The sequence below is a fragment of the Poecile atricapillus genome, chromosome W (assembly GCF_030490865.1).
Source record: "Poecile atricapillus isolate bPoeAtr1 chromosome W, bPoeAtr1.hap1, whole genome shotgun sequence".
In the NCBI taxonomy this organism is placed as follows: domain Eukaryota; kingdom Metazoa; phylum Chordata; class Aves; order Passeriformes; family Paridae; genus Poecile; species Poecile atricapillus.
This window is the reverse complement of record NC_081288.1, coordinates 11027329-11048324: the sequence shown is the minus strand read 5'-3', so window position 1 is coordinate 11048324 and position 20996 is coordinate 11027329. Positions and strand designations below refer to the sequence as shown.

The following is a 20996-nucleotide window of genomic DNA, read 5'->3' as shown; positions in this document are numbered from 1 at the left end:
CAATTTACTTGGTGTCCTGCTGTAAACCAGCTTTCAGTAATACTGTAAGGGCATAAAACCTTGAAGATAAAACTGCTTAACTTATATAAATTCCTCTTTATCTGGAAAATTCCTCTTTATCCTATACATTCTTCTTAAAGGATTTCTTACTTTTTCCTCATGGATAAGGTTGGATAAGGTCAAAGACAGAATGCTGAATTAGATAGATCCTGGTTCTAACTCAGTGTCCCAATTTATTTTTGTAAAACTACATATAAATTATTTTAAATTTATGGAATTTTAAATGAAAACATTGTTCTGGGTTTTTTTGACCAACTTAAACTTTCCTCATTAGGAGCAATATTTTATATTACTGTGGCACAGAAAATCTGTATTCTTAATTGGACTGAAAAGCTTTGTACACTCCAAATACTGATGGTACATAAAGAGTACCAAAAACTGCTGTTTTCCTATTATTATTTGAGAAACCTGCTTGTTCGTCCCTTATTTATTTTTGAATGATAATTGTTTGATTTTTAACAGGTATAAATAGACCTTTTTCCTAAGATACAAAAAACCAGAGTTGATTTACTTTAGATAAAGGATCTAGTTGTCTGAATAAACATCAGTTTAAAAGCATTTGCAAGAACTGCAGTTACAAGAAAGGCAAAAAGAGAAACACTCTAATGATTAAAGACTGTTTTTCTATTCATTGGGAGAAACACTGTTAACTTTTACAAGAGGCTGTTAGAAGAAAAATAGTAAGACAATGGTGGTGTTAATGTGCTCTTGGATATTCCTTGTAAGCTACAGAGCACCATGGGAATAAAAAGACAAGAATAAAGCTGTATCAAGAAAAAGAATATATTTTCTTTTGTAATTATAGCCTCTGTCTTCTAATAAATTGATCACAGTGGGAATTAGAAGTAGTAGTTTGTGAGAATATTATCTCTATTCATCTGAGTACTTTTCATTCCACTTTCCATTATACATCAAAAAAAAGCCATTCTAAATCACTTTCTGTGTCTTTAAAAAATGGAATGAAACACTTTGCAAGACAAATAATGTCAATATCTTGTGACACGTGTGGATTTTTTACCACTTGTCTTACTTAATCCTCCTGCAAATTAATGCATGTAGATCCATGAAAAAAAGAGATGTCTGCTATGTTCTGTGTAAGTTTGTATCATAGCATTTATTCTAAATGCAAGCTCTCATTTCTCAAATATATTCAAAGTCAAGGATTTATAACATTTAAAATTTAATACATGCAGCAACATGGCCATTTCCAGCCTATTCCTTGTGTCTTTGTAAGTGGCCACAACCAGAAAATATTTTAAACATATATTACAGAATATTTTTCAAATAAATTAGTGAGAGCTGAGAAATTCACTGTACTGAAATGTAATTCCAGAGGAAAAACAATCCCTCCATGGAAAAGCATTGTGAGGAATTTTTATTCTATTTACCCAACAGCAGCAGTTTGACTGTCCTGGCTTCCCTCTCTGCATCTTCCTGGAGTTTCTTTTCCAGTTCTCTGGATCTCCTGGCCGACTCCTTGCTCTCTGAACTGGCTCCACTGCCCATTTTGAGACAGTAAAAATTCTTTTTATGCAGCTGATTTACTTCTTATCAGCTTTAATTCAGAAGGACAACCATCAGTGCTTAAAGAAAATTTTCAAATCCTGTTCCACCTCTCTGGTCAGCCTTCAAATCAAATGGTCCTTTTTCACCTGTCACATGAGCTGGAGATGCTGTGGGCAGGCATTTACATAGGAACACAAAAAAGAGGTGTTGTGATGTCATACAACTGGAGTTACCCATTCAAGAGAAAACTAAGGTGTACATAGATCTCTCTTCTGGTTCAGGGAGGTTTTGCTTCACACACTCCAAAAAAAATGTGTAAAATGTCTTGAAACAGGATTGGAAATAACTATAGAGTAAAATTTTCAGCTTGTGTAGCAGCATGCATGCCCTGAAGCAAAAAACCCAGCATTTCCACTTTTAAATTTTCATCTTTCTCAGCGATTATAGCTCTAAATATATGTATCCTATATTTTCAAATGACAGAATTTGAATTATTTTGATTTATTATTTTTGATTTATTAATTAGCATGTGGAATGTTTGCTGCATTTTCATATTATGGCAAGCACATTTATTTTCTTGGAATGGTAAAGGACACCTTACAGTAATTTGCAATAATTTTGCACAGACATTCCTTCATTAATATCATAGTCTTAGCCATTTTTAAAAAATATTTTATTAGCAATTATCAGTTTTGGCTGAAAGCACCACACCATTTCTTAAAGAAAGGGCACAGGCCAGGTTCTCCCCATGGATGTAATATTTTCAATTAGTTTCTTCATAGTGCAGAAATGTTTTCATTTCATTTTCATTTTCAGTTTCTTCATAGTATTATAGAAATGTGATATGGTGGAAATATTACCTGACACATGGTGTCAGCAGTATATTGAGAAAATATATCTACTGTAATAGTGTGGCAGTGAAAAAGTATGCAATTAGTGCCAGAATTAAAAGATAAAAAATACTTCTTTTTGCCCTTTCTCTTCAGATTAAGGATTTAAATTAAATAAATCTCACCAGTGTGAAAGACTATTATTCATTCTAGACTTATACTAGCTCACTTCATAAGGTGAAGTTATTCTGGTTATGTAAAAAGCATAAACATGAAATTATATTACAATTCTACAATCATTCACTAATACTAGTTAATAAAGCTCTAACTTCACAGTATGTAAATATATAAGGTTCAGCATGAAAATAATGTTTAAGGGTAAAATAAGCATGCAGGTTGTTTTGATCCATGTTAGAAGTATTTTTAGGTCAGAAGATAGATGAGGAAGAGGGCCAGAGGCAAGCTCATCCCATCGCAGTGGAAGGAAACCTCCCCACAGCAGTGTGGAGCCCAGATGCAACAGGCAGGCAACTGCTACTGGCTGGGGAAGGTGAGAGTGAGCAGAACAAATATCAGCAGAACAAATATCACCAGTGCACTCATGAGCTCTGAGCTACTGCTGCTGGAGAGAGAGAGCTGTCTCCTGACAAAAGACAGGTCCTTTGCTGTGCTCATCCCCTTCAGCACTGGCTGACTTCTCAGGACTGATTTTTGACCCCAGTGCAGTGAAGACACAAAGCTGTGGCTTGTCTGCATGTTCTTCAGCCAGCAGCACACGAAGCCATGCAGCTTTCAGTCTCCATGCACCAAAATGAGCAATCAGTGCTTGTAAATGGCTCAATTTTTGCATGTATATTCACAATGCAAGGAAATTCTCTGTTTTGTTAAGCTTATGTTCCTACTTTGTTTATCATTTAAAACAGTCCATCATAAGATATTTACACAGCCATAGTAGTAACTGATTTGTTTAAAAAATGAAAATAAGCAACTTTGGAAGTGTGATATGAGGGCCAGGTGTCTGTTTATCAGAACTGTAGGCAAGTACAGTGTTCCTATGGATTTCAGGGGGGTTGAAAAGTAAGCATTTTTGAAAACTAACAGAACTAAATATTAACTGATATCACAAATCCTGGAGATGAACATCATCTCCAAATTACTGGCCCAATTCACTACTGAGTTGTTCTACACATTTACTAGTGCAATTCTATTAATTTTGCATTTAATTTTTGCGGTATCAAACTGGAAGAGGGTAAGGGTAAACCATTCAGCTCACTGGACAGATGTAAGTGAATCTTAATATACATAATTTTTCCTAGATGGAAAATAATGGAAAATCAATGTCCATCCCAAAATAGAAGTTTCCTAACATTCTCTGTTATTATGGCTATGTACAGGAATTGGCTTTAAGTAAGTAGATGTCTAAATCAAGCAGGTAAAGAGAATGTGCATAAATAAAGATAAAACCTATTATTCCATAAACATGCAGTGTCTATATTATCCATTTTATTTACTCAGCTCTACCTTCAAACTTTTAATAGTTTATTGAAAAAAGCCCCACAACAATATTTCTACTTCTTTAGAGAGTAAACAGGATTATGTTTTTCTTTAGACATCCTCTTCCTCCTCATCATCACTAACAATGTTTTGATTGAGAAAATTTCTGCTGATGATTATTAAGCCAGAACTAATAGAGAATGCCTTACAGGGCTCAGTTGATTCTAAAATGCTTTTCAATATATTTTCTTGAGCTCTTCTAGGTGCAATAATAAAAATATGGTCTCGCCTTGCTTTTCTTCTATTGTTTCAGCCACCTTTATTTGGTATGGAAATCTTTGAAGGTAAGTCTGGAAAATGCTCCTTTGAAATGAAGTTCTGCATTGTAAAGAATATAGGTTTTGGGGCTGGAGTTGTTTCTGGTGATTCGCTCTAGGTGGTGCTGATTAAATATAGAGTGTTCACTAAAACATTCTGCAGCTGTACCAGCTCTCAGACCGGCTGAAAGGCTGTTTCAAAATCTCTTCAAAATTCTTGGATGGGGCATTTCAGATTCCAGTTGCAAATTTTTGTTTTGTATTAAAGTTTTACTGGTCTGGGATTTTTTGGCAAATGATATAGATTCTCCTGGTAACAGAATTCTCACGTAACTTAGATTTTAATTTCCAATTTCATCTGAAAGTACTAAATATGTCCTAGCCAAAGAAAGAGGAATAGCTAAGGAAAGTCATACCTTTTAAATTTTGTCTCTTACTTTCTCTCTAGGACTTTGAATTTATAATTTGTTCAGAGTGGAATTTGTTAATATTTTCCATTTTTTCACTAAAATGAACTTTTTGTCTTTTCCTTGATGAAATTTAGTGGAATGACATGGATGAAAAAGGAGGAAGTTTTAGAAAAAATAGATTTCTCTAAATTTAGGAACTTTTAATACAAATCCTTCAATATGTTTCTAAATAAAGGAAGCTTGAAAAATCTCCAGTACAATGCCTTTTAGAATCAGAGGAAACTGTTCATCTCTTTTGTCTGGCTACTGAATTTCTTGCAATGTGCCTCCCAATTACACACTGGCAACATTTCAGTGGGAAAAAGACCCACTGAAACATTGACAAACCCATCCAGACTTTAGTAATTTCCAATGTGCAAAGATACCTGCTCAGTGACAGATATTTTAGCTTTTGAGACCTGTTCTGAGCCTTATCTCTGGCACTGGGCCACAGTCACGGGGTCAGAATGTTTGTGGAGCTGAGCTGGTGTCCCCAGGCAGGGCTGTGCTGTGTCCCCTGCTCAGGCTGCATTGTCACCTGCACAGGGCAGGCACTGCCTGCCTGCTGCTGACATCCTCCTGGCAGCTTTGCACAGGAATGTAAGATGGACCCAGAGGAAGCCTCCTAATTCAGCAATGAAAAGCCCTGGGAAACTTTAAGTTTGAATTTATTTCTACTTAGAGCTGAGGGTTAGACTAGAGACCACAGGAAGTCTCTCCCAACAAAAATAGTTCTATTGTTTTCTTAGAGAAATTTCAACTAGCTTTACCTTAGCTTTAATTTATAAAGCTTGGGCTTTATAAATATATTGGGCTTAAAAAATATATTTGGGCTACCAAGGCCTTTGTTTTACTTCTTCTTTTTTACCCTCAATATAAACAAAAACATAGGACCTGATTTTTTTTTTATTTGCTCTGCCTCTTCCTAAGCTTTCTGTTTCCCTTTTCAGTACAGGATATAAATATGAAAATCTAAGTGAAATCTAAGGTTTTTGTGTCATTTCAGCTCCTCACCACCCAATTTGTCATCTTTTCTCTAGGAAACCTTACCAAATAGCAGTAGAAAAAAAAGAAAATCTTAGCTCTTAGCTCTATCTTAGTACAGGGATGATACTGCAAAATTTGCAAAGCCATTTAGTTCTATAAGAAAGGTAAAAGGAATGGTCATTCATTTCCACTTCTCACAGAGGTGAAAAAAAAAAAAAAAGGATAGAAACAACATTACAGATGTCTAAAGAAAATGTTTTTAAAACAATAAAGAGTTCCTACATTTTCAATCCTGTCAAACATTTTTCCTCAAGTATTGATATAAGAAGCATTGATATTTCCCTTTTTGTGAAAATCTTAGTCCCACTATGACATAGCTGAGCTGCTGTGGCTTCAGTACACTCATTATCCTTTGTTCTGTAATTGCAGTTTATGCTGATTCAATGGAATGCAACACTGTGTGAGAAAAAGTTACTGAGCACTAGGGGGGACTCACTGGCTGAGATTGGTCCAGGTAAGAGCCACTGAGCTCTGACAAGTTTGCCAGTACCTCAGCTGAAACATTGCCTGCGTTATCAGGAGTCCTACGCCAATTTTTGACAGTAGATGTGTGGCTGAGCTGCCGTGTGCAGATTAAGAACTGGTCATTCCAAAAGTCTGAAACTTGATATACATATTTGGCTGACCTGTGGGGAAAAAAGCAACATCCAGTGCAAAGCTATAAAAGCCCAAACCCTTCAGTGTCTCTTGAACCAATATTCCAGTCTGTGCTTACAGAATGCCTGGGAAGTGTTTGACAGAGCTGCACTGAGCTTAGCAGCTTCCCCTGACTTCTCACATAAGAACAGCAAATATTTCAGGCCCTGACCTTTCTACAAAGATTAACAAATGATCTCTCTGCTATGGTAAGTTTAATTTTTCTTGTGGCTTATTGCTGATTCAGACAAGAAAATGGAAAAGAAAGGCCAGGAGTTAGTGCATTATAACATGATTTCAGATCTTTGAACTCATGTACTTCCCACTGGATTGTCCAAGACTCTCTCCTGCTTACTCCTGTAAGAGATGCACCTGGTATGTTCAGCAAGGGGAGAAAAAGGGAAAAAAAGGAAAAGGGAATCTTAATAGAAAAATGGGTGATGCCTGCTGTCTCTGATGAAAGAATTAAGTTTCTAGTACAAGGTGAACAGTCAAAAGGTACATTAAAAAAAAAAAAGAGCTTAAAACAATAAGGAAATATTTTGTCAACATCCCACTCTGAACAGTTCCAATTCCCTGTAGGGCCATATATTGACTCATCAAGTCCCATTGTTCCTTGATAGCCAGAAATTAAAGAGTAAATGCAAACTCAATTCTGATTTGACTTGTAAAACCTTTTAAATAACAAATATTTTAACCTTTGCTTTTAGTGTCAAACAAACATGCAACACAAATTATGGAAAAAAATAAAGACATCTTTTCCCAGCAGATTAGCATTCCTTATCTTTTATTTGGCAGACTTTTCCCAGCTAAAAAACTTGTGATTTCAATCCCCTCGTCAGAATCCATGCAGCTCTGTATCAACACAGATATGTAGCGGCTGGATAAAATACGATTTCTAAATGCTGACAAGGATGCAAGTGTGTATTTTCAGAGCTTGGAGAGATTTCCAGGATGTCAACTCTTCTGTGTGGAAGGTGTCCACAAGATTTTCATAAGAGCTGTTGCTATATTGCAACAATACCTGCAGAAACATCTGTAGAAGAGGTTATTCTGCTGCTGAGTTAACATACTTCAATCTGTTTTATTTAGCATGGATTCTTATATTACATACTTATGGAGGCTGACTGACATCTGCTGTGTTATATTTGTTCTTTCAATCACATTCCAGGACATAATTACTAAATAAGATCCTTAATTTGATAGGTTTTTAGAGAGGATTTTTTAAACAAATTTTAATTATTTTAATATTTTTTAATGATTCATATCACTGTTACCCTGTGTTAAATATTTAAAAGGATAAAGCATGGCACCTAAATGTGGTAAGGTAATATCTATAATATTGAAATAATTCTGGGAAAACTCTTCTATCTTGTTCAGTGTAAGTTCTAAAAGAAAAGTTATTTCTTCAGAGAAGAAAAGTTATCTTTTATTATCTTTGTGGTTTGTAACTATTTTAGCCTCTGATTTAGTCCTATACATTGCCTTCCTCCATGGTCAGATCTCCCTAACTTTTTAAGGTCTTTAGCTGAATACCTGAAGTGTTTTCTCTCTTGCAGGTGTCCTGCAGCACTGTGAGATGGTGACATGGTATACCTCATCCCAAACCATGCAGCATATGAAGGTAATATTGGGAATTTTAACTCTTTGGGGATGTTTATTGTATTCTTCCATTCTAGTTATGAAGCAGTGTTCTAATTAATACAAGTCTAGCTGACACTTCCCCTAGAAAAATATGCATTGTCCTGGGAAAAATTCAAGGGAAAAGGGAAATTATCTCATTCTTCTCAGCTCCCACTCCCCTCAGAGAAATTTTAAACAGCTGAACATTTCTTCCTGAGCTAGGCTGGCCTCCACCCCAAAATGTTCCATCCTGAGATTGGGAAGGAAAAACAAAAACAAAATGTTTTTATTACTCTCCTGAATGGATTAAGAACAGATCAAGCCCCCTGGGTATTTGGGAAGGAAGATCCTAAGCACATATGTTAAGAACTCCACCCACATTCAATAAGTTGATGGGAAGAATGTAAATCTCTGAAAACTCAGGTGTCATAAGAGTTGAGGTCTGGACTTCGGCGCAAAGGAAAGGGAAGGGCCTACAAGGCTAGCCAGACATTTTGTGAATGCCAGTAGTGTCTAAGTGTTGTTCCTTAAGAAATCACAGACAGGAGTGGGTCTATGCCTTCAACAAAAGATCAAAAAGAAATGTAATTGGGTAATTATAAAATGACATGTTGAGATGGGGAACACTACCATACCTTCAGTCAGCGTATGCTGACTATGCCTTCGGGGATGATGTTTTTTGCTTCTCAAAATCAACCTTTTCCAGAATTAAAAATCTCTCCTGTTTTATTCTCAGTTACAAGTTTAAGTGGTCTTAGTTCTAGTCTTTTGAGATTTTGTTTTCTTGGCAGCTACAGATGTTTTGTGAAAATGTGTCTTTAATTTCTTCCCTTTCTTTCATGTCTCAAAGTTATCTTTATTTAAGTCTTCCTCTAACTGAAGTGCAGAGCAGAATCTGCCAGTTTTTTGTACAATATGTTTTCATATTTGCTTGTTTGAGCAATTTTCTCATTACAGATTCTGCAAGATAAGGCTGCAGGTGTTTAAGACACTCTGTAAGATAGCTTGAGTTACTCCATGTTGTAGTGTTCAATGTCTGAAATGTTTTGTTTATTCTGGAAATTGATGTTGTCTTTTTGTATTTATTACTAAATCTGTTGTGGTAGCACTTTCATGGGATGCAGGGTGACATTTTCTTCAGAAGTCACTGCAGTGCCTGTCTCTTATTTTGATGTGCTGTGCAGCTGGCAAGCTTTGTTACTGATATTTCACACAACTCTGGCAGACTATTTATCTGCGTGCCCTCTGCTGCTCCAGAGTCACCCTGATGAAAAGTCACCTGTGGGCTGAGCTGCTGGTTGGATGCCAGGCCCTGCCCTGTGTGATTCCAGCTCAAAAACCTGCCACGGTCCTGCTGGCTAAGCAGTCACGGCTCGTGCTTCAGTGTGGTGCTCTGCTTGGGTCTTATATTTCATTTGGACCTGCTCAGTTTTTAAGTCTCTCTGAAGCACAGATGCTGCAGGGCTGGACCCCTGTGTGGGTGATCAAACAAACATACACACAGATGTATGTATCCAGTCCCATACTCTGTTCAGATCCCCACTTTGCAGTTAAACTGTTCCTTACAGACATGGTTCAGCGATGCACGCTGCTTTTCCACATCACCTGCTCTCATGGAATATCTTGTGGCATGTGACAAAAAGAAAAACACCTTCTTACTCTGTATTTGCCCCCTGCCTTCAGTTATACGTTGAATTTATAGGCATCAGCTGTATTAGTAAACTCAAGAGTGCCTGACAATTTTCCTGGAACTGGATTCTCTGTGCTTGTATGTCTTAGGACAGTCCCAATAAAGAATTTGATGTGCTTATGATATTCCCTGAACATTTCATAGACTTGGCCAGAAAATATTGGCACAACTAAAGGCAGATTGCTTGCAACCTGCTTGGTTTGAAGAGTGACAGTTTATTAATAGACCTGAGCTGGACTGTGACAATTGTTCTCAGCTCCTGTAGGTGTGAGTCACATGTTCTGGAGCTGACATGGCACTTCTGTTAGATGGCTGCAGCATCCTGCTTATTTTACAGCACCATCAACCCCGATCCATGTGTGTGGGCAATACCCATGTGACTCAGGAACACAAAACTTATTCAACAAAGTGGTCCTTCAGTGTTCTGTGGGCATCTGGCAGCTCCCTTCCACTCCTGCTGAAACCCTAAGTACTATCAAGCGAAGAGCAGAAACTCCTCTTCCTGCATTTCCCACCAGTTTATTATTCTCCTCTGGCTTGTGGAGAGTCCTCAAGGTTAACACCTGGAAAGTCCTGTGTTCAGAAGAGAACAGGCAGTGATGTGCTCCCTGGTAATCTGTTGAAATTATTGGCCTGCCTGTATCCAGAACCAGCATTTTTTGCTCAAGGCTCTGATCAGCCATGTGCTCAGCATCCTCCCTGTGTCATCATCTTGGGAAATATGCTCCGACACAGTAAGTAAGGGTAAATTGTAAAATTGCCTTGCCAAAGAAGGGCAACAGAGCTGGAGAAGGGTCTGGGGCACAAGTCTACTGAGGAGCAGCTGGGGGAGCTGGGGACGATTATTCTGGAGAAAAGGAGGCTCAAGGGGGACATTATCACTCTCTACAACTGCCTGAAAGGAAGCTGTAAACAGGTGGAGGTTGGTCTCCTCTCCCAGGTAAAAAGTGTCAGAACAAGGCAAAATGGCCTCGATCTGCACTGTGGGAGGTTTTTATGTGTGTCATATAAACTGTAAATCACCTCAGCTCAGAAAAGTTGTACCTAAATTTGGATTCTATATATGTTTACTTATTCACTTCAATAATGAAAAATGTGTTGTAAATATTTCTAAATACATGATTTTGAACAAAACTATTGCACACACAGTATCCTGTGAAACAAATCTCAGAATTCCCTAACACATGTGTACTTATTGACAGACAATAATAAACCAATAATCTTTTTGGTTTTTGATGAACATTAAATAGAATTCACACCCCTTACATGGAAAATACACGCATGTATGAGATTAACATAAATTATTCAATAACAGAATGTAAATTTCCCTCTCTCTTTCTTTAATTCATCCTTCCATTCTCTCTTCCTTTTCACCCTAGCCCTTTATCCAAAACATACTGTTTTGTGCTTGTAGCAGGCCAGGGACTAACATACCAATTTCCATGCCAAGTGTGTAACTTACTGATAAAAGAGAGGTTTTGCAGTTTTTGTGTATATGTACTATTTTATTGCTCTCTTTATGTTATGTATACTCTTTATTTATAAATATTTAAATCATTAATGGTTAATAAAACTATTCTGTCACTGCTGTTACCATCTTGAAATGTATATTTTGACATGAGTTGCAACTGTCTGCAGATGCCAGCAGTGTACAAGCTGACACCTGGACAAGTCACCTTCAGTCATTTTTATAGACAATAAAAAATAATAGACCCTTCCACAGTTCAGTTTTCTCTCATATTTGAAGCATGCAGTGCAGAGTTCTCATCTTTTGCTGCCAAAAGCCTTCAGCAAGGAAACTAAAACCTTTTTGTCTCACTTACACTGTCACAAAAGTTCTTCTGAGCATTTTTCCCACTAGAAGAAAATCCTTTTCCCCAGCACCATCCTGGTTTTTTTCACTGTTCTAAATTCAGCAGCTCTCCAGGGAGAATTTTAATAGTGTCCTTCTCCCATGCAAGTAGCTGGTGCAGAAGCTGTGGATGAACTGATTTTCTCAAAGTTGTTGGACAGCTGACGATGTCAGCAATGTCTAGAATAACTCCAAGAGACAAAGGTCAGCTTCCCAGTTTAGGAAAACACTGTGTAAAGATCTTGAAGTAAGCTTTTCCAGACTTCAGTTCCTGGACACGTCTGACTTGTTAATGGCAGTTTCCTGCAGAGGTTACTGGAGGCTGCCTTCAGTGGATGGTGGCTGCCACACCAGAGACATCCTGATAAACTCCAGGACCTGCTGGAAAAAGGTCCATGTGAAATTAATGAGTACTCCAAAAAAAAAAGCCTGGAAAAAAGAGAGAAAGTTGTACAATGGCAGAAGCCAGTGATAATTTCCAACATGTTGTAACAGAAATTAAATGATACAGCAATTTTATTGATAAAATTACATATTTTGTTAAAATACTTCAGTGGTTGATCTATGAACACAAACTGAAATGGTGATTAAGGGCAATGGGGGACAGGGAATGTCCCTGTGTTGACAGCTGCATTCATCTTTGTGTTGACAAGAGATCTTTTGTGTGTAGGGTGGTTGGGTTTTTTTCCTATTTCTCAAGTAATATAACACATTTAATTTCCTTTTACCAGATTAATTGTATAGTTTCCCATTCATCTAAATGTCACTTTTACAAGGACAGATTTATGTCAGATGTTATATCTAATTGGTAACTAGGAATAGAATCCATCTCTGGGATAAATTCTACCTGTTCATGTCTTGCAGTCTGAATAATAAAACACTTGTTCAGAACTCATGTGTTTCAAAATGAAAACAAAACAAAACAAACCCAACCCCAAAAAGACAGACCAACAGAAATAAAACAGAACTGTTGTCTCTAGCAGAAAAAGAAATATAAATGAACTGCACAAGCAAGAAAAAAATTGGTTACTGTGTATCTGACTACACTGAATTATGATCCACTATAGAAAAACCTCTGTTTTACTACAGGCTGAGTTCTGAATTGTTTTGAGTCTCTGTGGGTGTACATGGAAATCATATGGGGGAAAAAAAAAAAAAAAAAAAAAAGAAAAAAAGATAAAGTTTTAGGAGGAGGAAGATGTTGAAAGCCTCATTTCTTCATATATACTAAGGGCAAGAAGAAAGTGGATATACAGACATCTTCTGAATACGATGCCTGTCTTAGAGTTACAGATCTGTCATAACAGGCATACCTGAAAGGAATTATAGTTGATAATATCCAAGTCAACATCGTCAAGGAGAGTTCTACCCAGAAATAACAGTACAAGCAGTTAATAAACAGTACAACAGAAATACAAGCAGAGTTTCATAACACAAGGGGAGGTGCTTGGTTTCATATTCTTAGAGAAGCTTCTTAAGTGCAGAAGCTCATAATGGAGGTAAAAGTCTTCTTTCTCCTTGTTACACATTTTCTGATTGAAAATACAGGCACTTTGTATACAAAAGCTTTATGTACATTCACATTTCCACTTTGTAAATAAACACCAGCTGAATGTAATGGGCAACTGACCTCTTATGATCTAACTTTTTGCAAGAAATACATTGAATTTTTTTTAAGTGTTTATCTAGTGTAATATATACAATCTGAAAGTATGACCATAAATTTATTTTATTTGTAATAGTTTTGACAGATTAGATATGTTTTTCCATTATTAACTGATAAAGAATATGCAAGGGGATTATGGTGTTTAGGTAACAAATCCAAGACAAGTTGCATTGGGCATTAGAAAATAATGAGTTTATGAAAATAAAGGTCACAGTGAGAATAAAAAATAGCACTGATTTTTTTAAGTTTGGAAGATAAACTAACAAGGAAATAAAATGCAAAAGTCTTCATAATAGCCTAAAAATACCAAACAAGCATTTTCAAGAGAATGGAAATCAAATGCACAGGTTAGAAAAAAAAAGGTCATCATTTAAGACAGGAAATGTTTCTATTAGATCTTCTGAAAACTTTCTAACTGTAGTGGAAGTTTAGCACTGTAAGATGTTATATGTGAAGTTTATGGAAATCATAACCACAATAGTCATGTATCAGACACCATTATGGCAAACTAAATCCAGCATATTTAATGCAGAGAGACAGAATACATCTTTTGAAGTTTCTGTAGCCCTATGTACTATTACATTTAATTTCTTTTCTAATTCACATGAATTCTAGTGTGCCTTTACAAAATTTAGCTAGCTCAGTGACTTCTTCCTCAACTAGTCTTTTTGGCTATCTACAAAGATCCTCATGATTGTTTCTCTTTCCTTCCTGAATGATACACTGAAATATTGTAACATATGCCTTAATGTAGGCCAGATTAAAGCACACCTCTTTATTTACTTTAAAGAAAATTACAAGGATTTGAGAAACTTTGTTTAGGCTGGCTTTTTCCTAGAGCCTCCAAACACATGGTCATTCCTTGCTTTTCACAGGATTCCATGACTCAAAGGGGAGACCTGAGTAAACAATACAGTATTAAAAAAAAAAAAAAAAAAAAAAAGATAAGAAAGAAAAAGCTGCACAGAATTTAGTCCAGATTAATTGAGGAATTCCAAGTTACCTCAGTTTGCAGCTGATGGTTTCACCCAGATTCAAAATGACCATTCAAAATGACTCTGACCATATGGATTAGCCACCCCAATATGTGGTAGGGCTGTCCTGGGCCTGTGAGGTGAGCCAGAGTGCTGACGCTGCTTAGCAAGGGTCCTGCTGCAATCAGGGGTAGGAGCCTCCAGGAGAGCGCCTGAACTCTCCAAAGAGGTGTTGAGCGTGAAATTTAGCTCAGACTTTTCTACCAACAACAGAAAATGCTAAGAAGGAGGTCATAAAGTAAGATGTCTCTGTAGTCTAGTGGTTTGGTTCTCTGTAGTGGATAGGCACTCAAGAAAATACATGTTTTTTCTTTATATCTAGTACTTGACAACTGATAAACCAGAATAAGGATGTTCTCCCCTCTTTTTGGAGAGTTAAACTCATCTTTTAAAGTCTGATTGAGGATGAGAGCTAGGTGGAAATATATGTGGCTGCTCTGATCAAGATTATTTGAAGGACCTTATGGCATAAAATATAAATTTGAACCTGACCACATTCAGGGTTACATCAAGCTTGACAGTGAATACTGAGATTCTCTTAATTCTTCCCAAAATTCTTAATTGCTCTTCAGGTTTCTCACTGGCACCAAAATCGGTGATCTGAAACTTATCTTGTGTGTTTTTCACAATAGGAGCATATAAGTTTGTGTAAGTCTTATTATCTTAGGAGATATGAATGGATCTTTACTTAAGAAATTCTTAAGATGTTTTGGTTTATTAAGGATGTATTCAAGACTTGAAAACAGCTATTAAGACAATTGTTTAACTACTTTAAGCTACTTTAACTACTACCTGTTTCCTTCTTTTGTTGAGCATTTAACAAAAACTAGAACATTGCTTAGGTGGTGATAGAAAACAAAGGTCTTGGGCTGAAACCTCCTCATATTTAGGGAGGTGTGCTCATTTTATTGTTCCTGATCTTCCTTCCCCTCCATCTTTTATTGTTTCACTGATTGATAATTACAAAGAGCCTGCCTGCAGAGGGAGTTTTGCAAGAGTGGATCTGTTCGAACAAGATTTTAGGGAAGTCCTGTTTCTTGTTATCCAGTTGGAAATTATATTCATAGTTCAGCACTATATTTTCCAGTTATTGGAAGTCCAGGCTTGTGCTGCATTTCTGCTCAGCTGTGCGCAGAAAAAGTCCTGATACCCACTTGATGCATTTAAGTGCTGTGGTAACACCAGGAATAAAAGAATGGATAGTGATGTGTGTCAGGGTCCCTAGTAACTCAGGGAACATAGGAGCTGACTCCTTATACTGATGGCAACTAACTGACCACCAGGACATTTACAAGCATTAATGCATGCCATCCTTCTACAAAAGCTTTCAGTAATTCCACTGGCAGTGTTTATAAACTATATTGCTGGTCATCTTTTCCATTCTGCCTCGAACCAGAACCTTTTGTTGTATTGTTCCTTCATGAATGCTTAGATGCAGTAGTAATGCACATATCACTTTGTTCTAATTTTGAATGTATTACTTCCTTTTCTACATATTTTCCTCATCTTCTCTCCCTTAATTTCATGGTGTTACACCAGGAAGTGGTGAGATCCAAAGATAAAGCAGGACTGGACAGGGGACTCCCTGAAGTCCTGTACTCATACTGGATCTGAAATGGGGGACCTGGTGCTTATGAGCATCCAGATAGCATGAGGCTGAAGAGCAGTGTAAAAAGGAAAAAAGACAGAGAATTAATCAGTCCACCCTCTGCAGGCTGTGAGTCCCTCAGCTGCCCCACTTATGTGAGTTTCCCTTAAGAAGAAGGAGCACAAGGAAAGATAAGAATTTAAATTATTGTACCCATGAATGGATAACTGAGAGTTCTGGCCACCTCCTGTTTATCTCAGTTACACAAATCACAGCAGCCCCATCCTTCTTCTGCTGGACCATTATTCATAACCATTCAAATGATCTGAACATTCAAGTAACCAGCAAAAATATGTGGTTAACAGAGACTCAAGCTCAGACTCATCCTGTAGTTTTGGTGTTTATCTGTGTTCAGACAGAGAAAATTCTAAAAATGTAAGTCAAATTGCATGATGTGCTGGCAATCTAGAAACCCTGTCTTCAATCACAGAAGAATTATTCCTCTGCCAGATGATGCTGTTGAGGAATTCAAGGAGTTTAGAGTAAACTCATACTAGATATTGAAAAAAGAATACTAGGAAATGTGTTAACTTCCTTTTTTGTACTCCACAGGACCTCAGACAAACAATAAAGTCCAGATAAACAATCAAGGTTTGTTAGGCAGCCAAACAGGAGAAGCCATCTGTGCAGCATGTGTTCCACTAGAGAGCCCCAATGCAGCAGCAGCAGCAGCAGAATTTGGGATTTTCTCATCATTCTGGTTATGGGTTCTCCACATCCTCCCTATTGGTTTGTTCAGAGGAACTCAGTGTTGGGCCCTCCCAGTCAGGGATAACCATGAGGATAAAGGCGATACAAAGGTGACTAAATTTTTGTCAGGATACACCATGCAGGTCCTCTTAAGGACTTCCAGGGTTCATTAATATGACATAAATATATGACCACACCTCAAGCCACAGCCCACCAATATAGTCCCCATCCCCAAGATGATAAAGTTTGTCTCTCTCTCTTTCTCCTACAAATCCTTTTTCTTTCCCCATTTTGCCTCTTAGAGTTTTTTGCCTTAGATGTGAGATTTGAAGCAAAACCAAAAAGGGTGTTTGTTACTGTTTTTCTAAAGGTGAAATCAGAATTTTACCAGAATTTATAACATATATGGCTGAGGCTCTAAAATAAAAATACCGTTAAATTAAAATCACACAGTTTATAAAAAAATAGAAAAAGATGAGAAAGCAAATTCTGTATGCAGACTGGGAAGGAACTAGTGAAATCCTCAAGCCATGTTTTTTCACTTGTTTGGAAAAGTACTGAAACAGACACACAAAAGCACATCAATAATAAATATATTTATAAAAAAAGTTTTATATTAGGGTGAGTTTTAGAAGTAGTCTCCCAGAGAAAAGATAAATTATGTCCTTTAATGGAAACCTGAAATTAAATGAAAAATCTGAAGCTACCCTTAGACAGGTAAGTGTAATGCAATCCTCTAGGGGAGATTTCAGAGAAAATAAGATTACACTGTTCTCATCTCATGCTGTGCTGCATCTTCCCTTTTCTATGTTCTATAAAGCATTTAATAGGAAATAAAATGGAACCATAGGATTAATCTTTATTTGCTCTGGAGTCATATTTTTCCTTCAAGTTGTCTCTCGATGTCTTCCTAGAATTTAGCTTTACCTGGCACAGCAATTCCCACCCCTTGAACATAAGACAGAGCAAGCCTTGTAATTAATTCTGAATTTCGCTACTCCAAGAAATAGACCTGGCACAAGAGGTTGTCTGGGGCTGAGCAGCTCCCCCTAGAAGGAAGGAAGAGGAAGGTGGTGGGAAAATGGGTCAAGCTGGGCTAGCTGCTACTACTCACTCCCAGGAGACAGGGAAATAAAGGATGGTGTCTGAGGGAGCTCCTCCTGCCCCTCTCCCCAGCACTACACACCAGCCCACTCACCAGAGAGTGACAAAACAGCTTTGTAAAGCTGCAGTTACCATAAACCATTGCAGGGGAGAAGATGTTTGGGGTTTTTTTCTCTGTCTGCTTTTCTAAGCAGCTGCCTCCATTGCCCATGGGCAAATCAATCATCAATAGGAGTGAGTTAATATCCTGTAGGACTGAAGGGTGATTTCTGACTCTGCCTGTTAGAGAGAAGAGCGAGGCAATCTGGTTTCTCAGAACAACATTGACAGAAATGGCTGTGGGTAGCTTCTCATCAGTTTATCTCAAGTACAACATATTTCTGGCAAGACAAGCCTCCATTTGAGGTGATTTAGCCTTCTTTATGTCAAGGTTTACTGGTATTAGCCCAATCTGTTGAGAGTTTCCTTTTGGGAAACTCATCAGGTATTTCTATAAAAACTACAAACCATTGTGTTGCTCCATTTGGAACATTTTGTACTGTGGAATCCCTGCCTAGAACTTGTTCCTGCTACACCTCATTTGAGTAGCTGGCTTCTAAAATGTCAAGACACCCCCTGTCTTGTCTATCTTTTTTTCATTTTTCCCCCCATTTTTCTACAACTTTTTTTAGTTTTTACTCTTTTTATCTTATTGAACCTTTGGGTCCAATACCTGAGTTTGATTTTTTTTTTTTTTTGTAAGAAAGGGGTGTAAGGATTAACAGAGAGAAAATAGAAAGTTTATTGGTGTTTGCCCTTGAGCACAAGCACATGCTTCTGACTGCAGAAGTTGGTACCCAGGAATGGTCAGAAGGCCCCTTTTTCATAGAGAAATTTATGTCCTGTGTTGATGGATCATTGCTGTCACTGAAACAAAACACCACTGCACATTTTTCAGTCAGAATACGCTTCCATCTCACTCTTTTAAAACTTAAGTGGATTTTATTAAGTCTGAGTAATGTAGTCATGGCCACTGTCACGGACATGGCTGGTGTCCATAGCCATTCATTCATGGCTGGCATCCATCCACATTTTCAGAAATGCTTAAAAACCTTTGTAAATGTTGAATACATTTTACAAACTGACCTTGATTGTTGGAGGCTGTAAACAAAGTCAAGGAATTCCACTTCCCACAGATGATTATCTGTAGCCTTGCTGGTGATTCTCTTTATCAGTGAATACTGCTTCTAAAATTCTTTTGCCTGTTATGCACAACTGTTGGAGATTGCTCTCTAAAAAGAAATATATTGAGGGAATTTCCTTTAATGGACTAAACATCTCTGGTTGTTCCTTCTTATTAGTATTTTCTAGTTGACATAGTGAATATTTTTATGTACTTCTTGAGATGCTTTGTGAAAGTCATAATTTCAAATGCTTCTCATCTTAATTTTTCATACTACTTCTTCACCTAAGCAGTGGCTATAACTTATACTGGCAATACAATTTCATGTTTAAGTCTTTAAGTATTTTTGAGAGAGGCTGCATGGATTTTACACAGTTGTCCTGATGTTTTTATTTTGAGGAACTGCTGCATTATTACTACAAACATCATAAAAATGACAAAAGAAATCAATGAACTGTGTTTAAATCATGTATATGTATAAATTCTAACAAGCTTTAATGTTCTAGTTGTATAGAAACTGGATTTAAACTAATACAGGCTAATACTTAAGAGCAGCTCACTTCTGATTTATTTACATAGATTTGTACCATGAAAACCAGTGAAGCAATTAGGAGTTCCTGGAAAACTCAGATACTTTCTGAGTATTTCTGACTGAGAATTTAAATTATCAGTCTGCTTTTTGAATGAAAAATGTATATTTGTGTTTGTTTTCAAAATAATTCTGTAACTTTGATGATATTGTAACTATTGACAGGTAAGCTTGTTATAATGTCTTCTTTTGAATTGACATTTTAATGACTTCATTACTATGCCTATGAATTTTTCTTCTTCTGCATTGTATCTGCAATGTAGATGCTATGATTTGGTGAAAAAAAAAACCAACAAACCCCCAAAAAACCCATTTCAAAACACCAAACCCCCAAACCCATTTCCAGCTGTAAATGGACTTCCCAGATTTGGTTTTCTGTTACCTGTGTGGGACGTTGACCTCTCGGTTTCCAGAATGGTGCCTAGTGGAGCTGCTGCTCTCTGCAAAGTGACAAGATGTGTGTCACACTCCCTCTGACCAGCAGCCACTCAGCCTTTTGCTGTCCAGAGTCCTCTGTCCAGCACAACCAGCAGCTTCTCTCTTCTCACTGAGTTTTTGTCATTTGCACAACTTTCCCTACTAAAGAGCCAGACCAAATGGATCAAAAAGACATTGAAATATATGGTTTTCTCTTCGGAAGGGGGGGGAATATGGAATTTTTTCAGGGCAACAAAAAGCTTGTGGGAGGGGATATATTATTGTTTTGGGTTTTTAGATGGTTTCTTATATGGTTCTTATGCTTTGTCATCTCATTGTAACCTTTGAAAGCAGTCTTACACAAAAAAAAATAAAAAAAAAATTAAAAAAAAAAAATAAAAGGGGGAATTCCAGTGACCTGTAATGAAAACAAAAAAATCCAGGCCAGGAAAGCAAAGTCTGAAAAGATACAGAAGGAAAACAGCAGTGCTTTTCTAAAGTAGAAAAATGGGATCCTGGTCTGGACTTTTTAATTACTGCTCCACTATATCATTCTACTCACTCCAGGGAATTTCTTCCAAATCTTCTCTGTATGGGTGTGGAATATCGTTTTGTGCCCTTAACAGTTAAGAAACAAGAATATCAGTGGGGCTGCTTCCAGGATGGAGTTGCAAAAGCAGCAGAAGGTATTTAATTATCCTTAACATGCTCATGTATATGTAATGAACAGAAACACAGAGCACTCGGTTGTTTCTGTTTTCTCCCTCATTCTCTGTAACTAAATGCAACAGTGAATTTGAGAAATGTATTACACTATAGGTGGATATAAGGGTGTTTAGGTTACTTTTAGTTAATTCTGGCTGTCACACGGTCTCACAGAGCGCTTCAGAGGAGCAGTTATCCTGGTATCCCTGCATTTCCCGCAGCTAGGGCTCAGCAAACCCCAGGCACAGTACTAGAGCACAGGTCCTTCCCCTGATTGCTCCGTGATTAGAAGCCACTTCCTGCTTACTTAACTCAAAAATGTGATTACTCTTCAAGATGCAGGAAGGCTCAAATTTAGACACAGTTGGAAACTGCACAATTTTTTTTTTTCCCTCAGTAAAACAACAAGGACAAACTGTTTATACAAATATTGACACGCTGTTCTCAGCAGGACTACAAAATGCAGCTGGTCACTGG

General features: G+C 37.3%; 1 protein-coding gene and 1 long non-coding RNA gene across 2 annotated transcripts in view; one reads left to right on the top strand and one right to left on the bottom strand.

The window, feature by feature from the left end:
• The window catches only part of LOC131592228 (guanine nucleotide-binding protein G(t) subunit alpha-3-like), a 44078-nt gene extending 24010 nt beyond the window's left edge, over positions 1-20068 (bottom strand). Inside the window, exons 1-3 of the mRNA XM_058863614.1 lie at positions 19780-20068; positions 18772-18917; positions 11476-11885 (exon numbers count right to left, since the gene is read on the bottom strand). The gene's annotated coding sequence lies outside the window, so the exon portion shown is untranslated. The remainder of the gene's footprint in view (positions 1-11475; positions 11886-18771; positions 18918-19779) is intronic.
• On the top strand, positions 6431-11478 carry LOC131592230 (uncharacterized). Its single transcript, XR_009280537.1, has 3 exons — positions 6431-6548; positions 7899-7963; positions 9069-11478. It is a non-coding gene; the product is annotated as an uncharacterized LOC131592230 (long non-coding RNA).
• Positions 20069-20996: the final 928 nt, after the last annotated feature.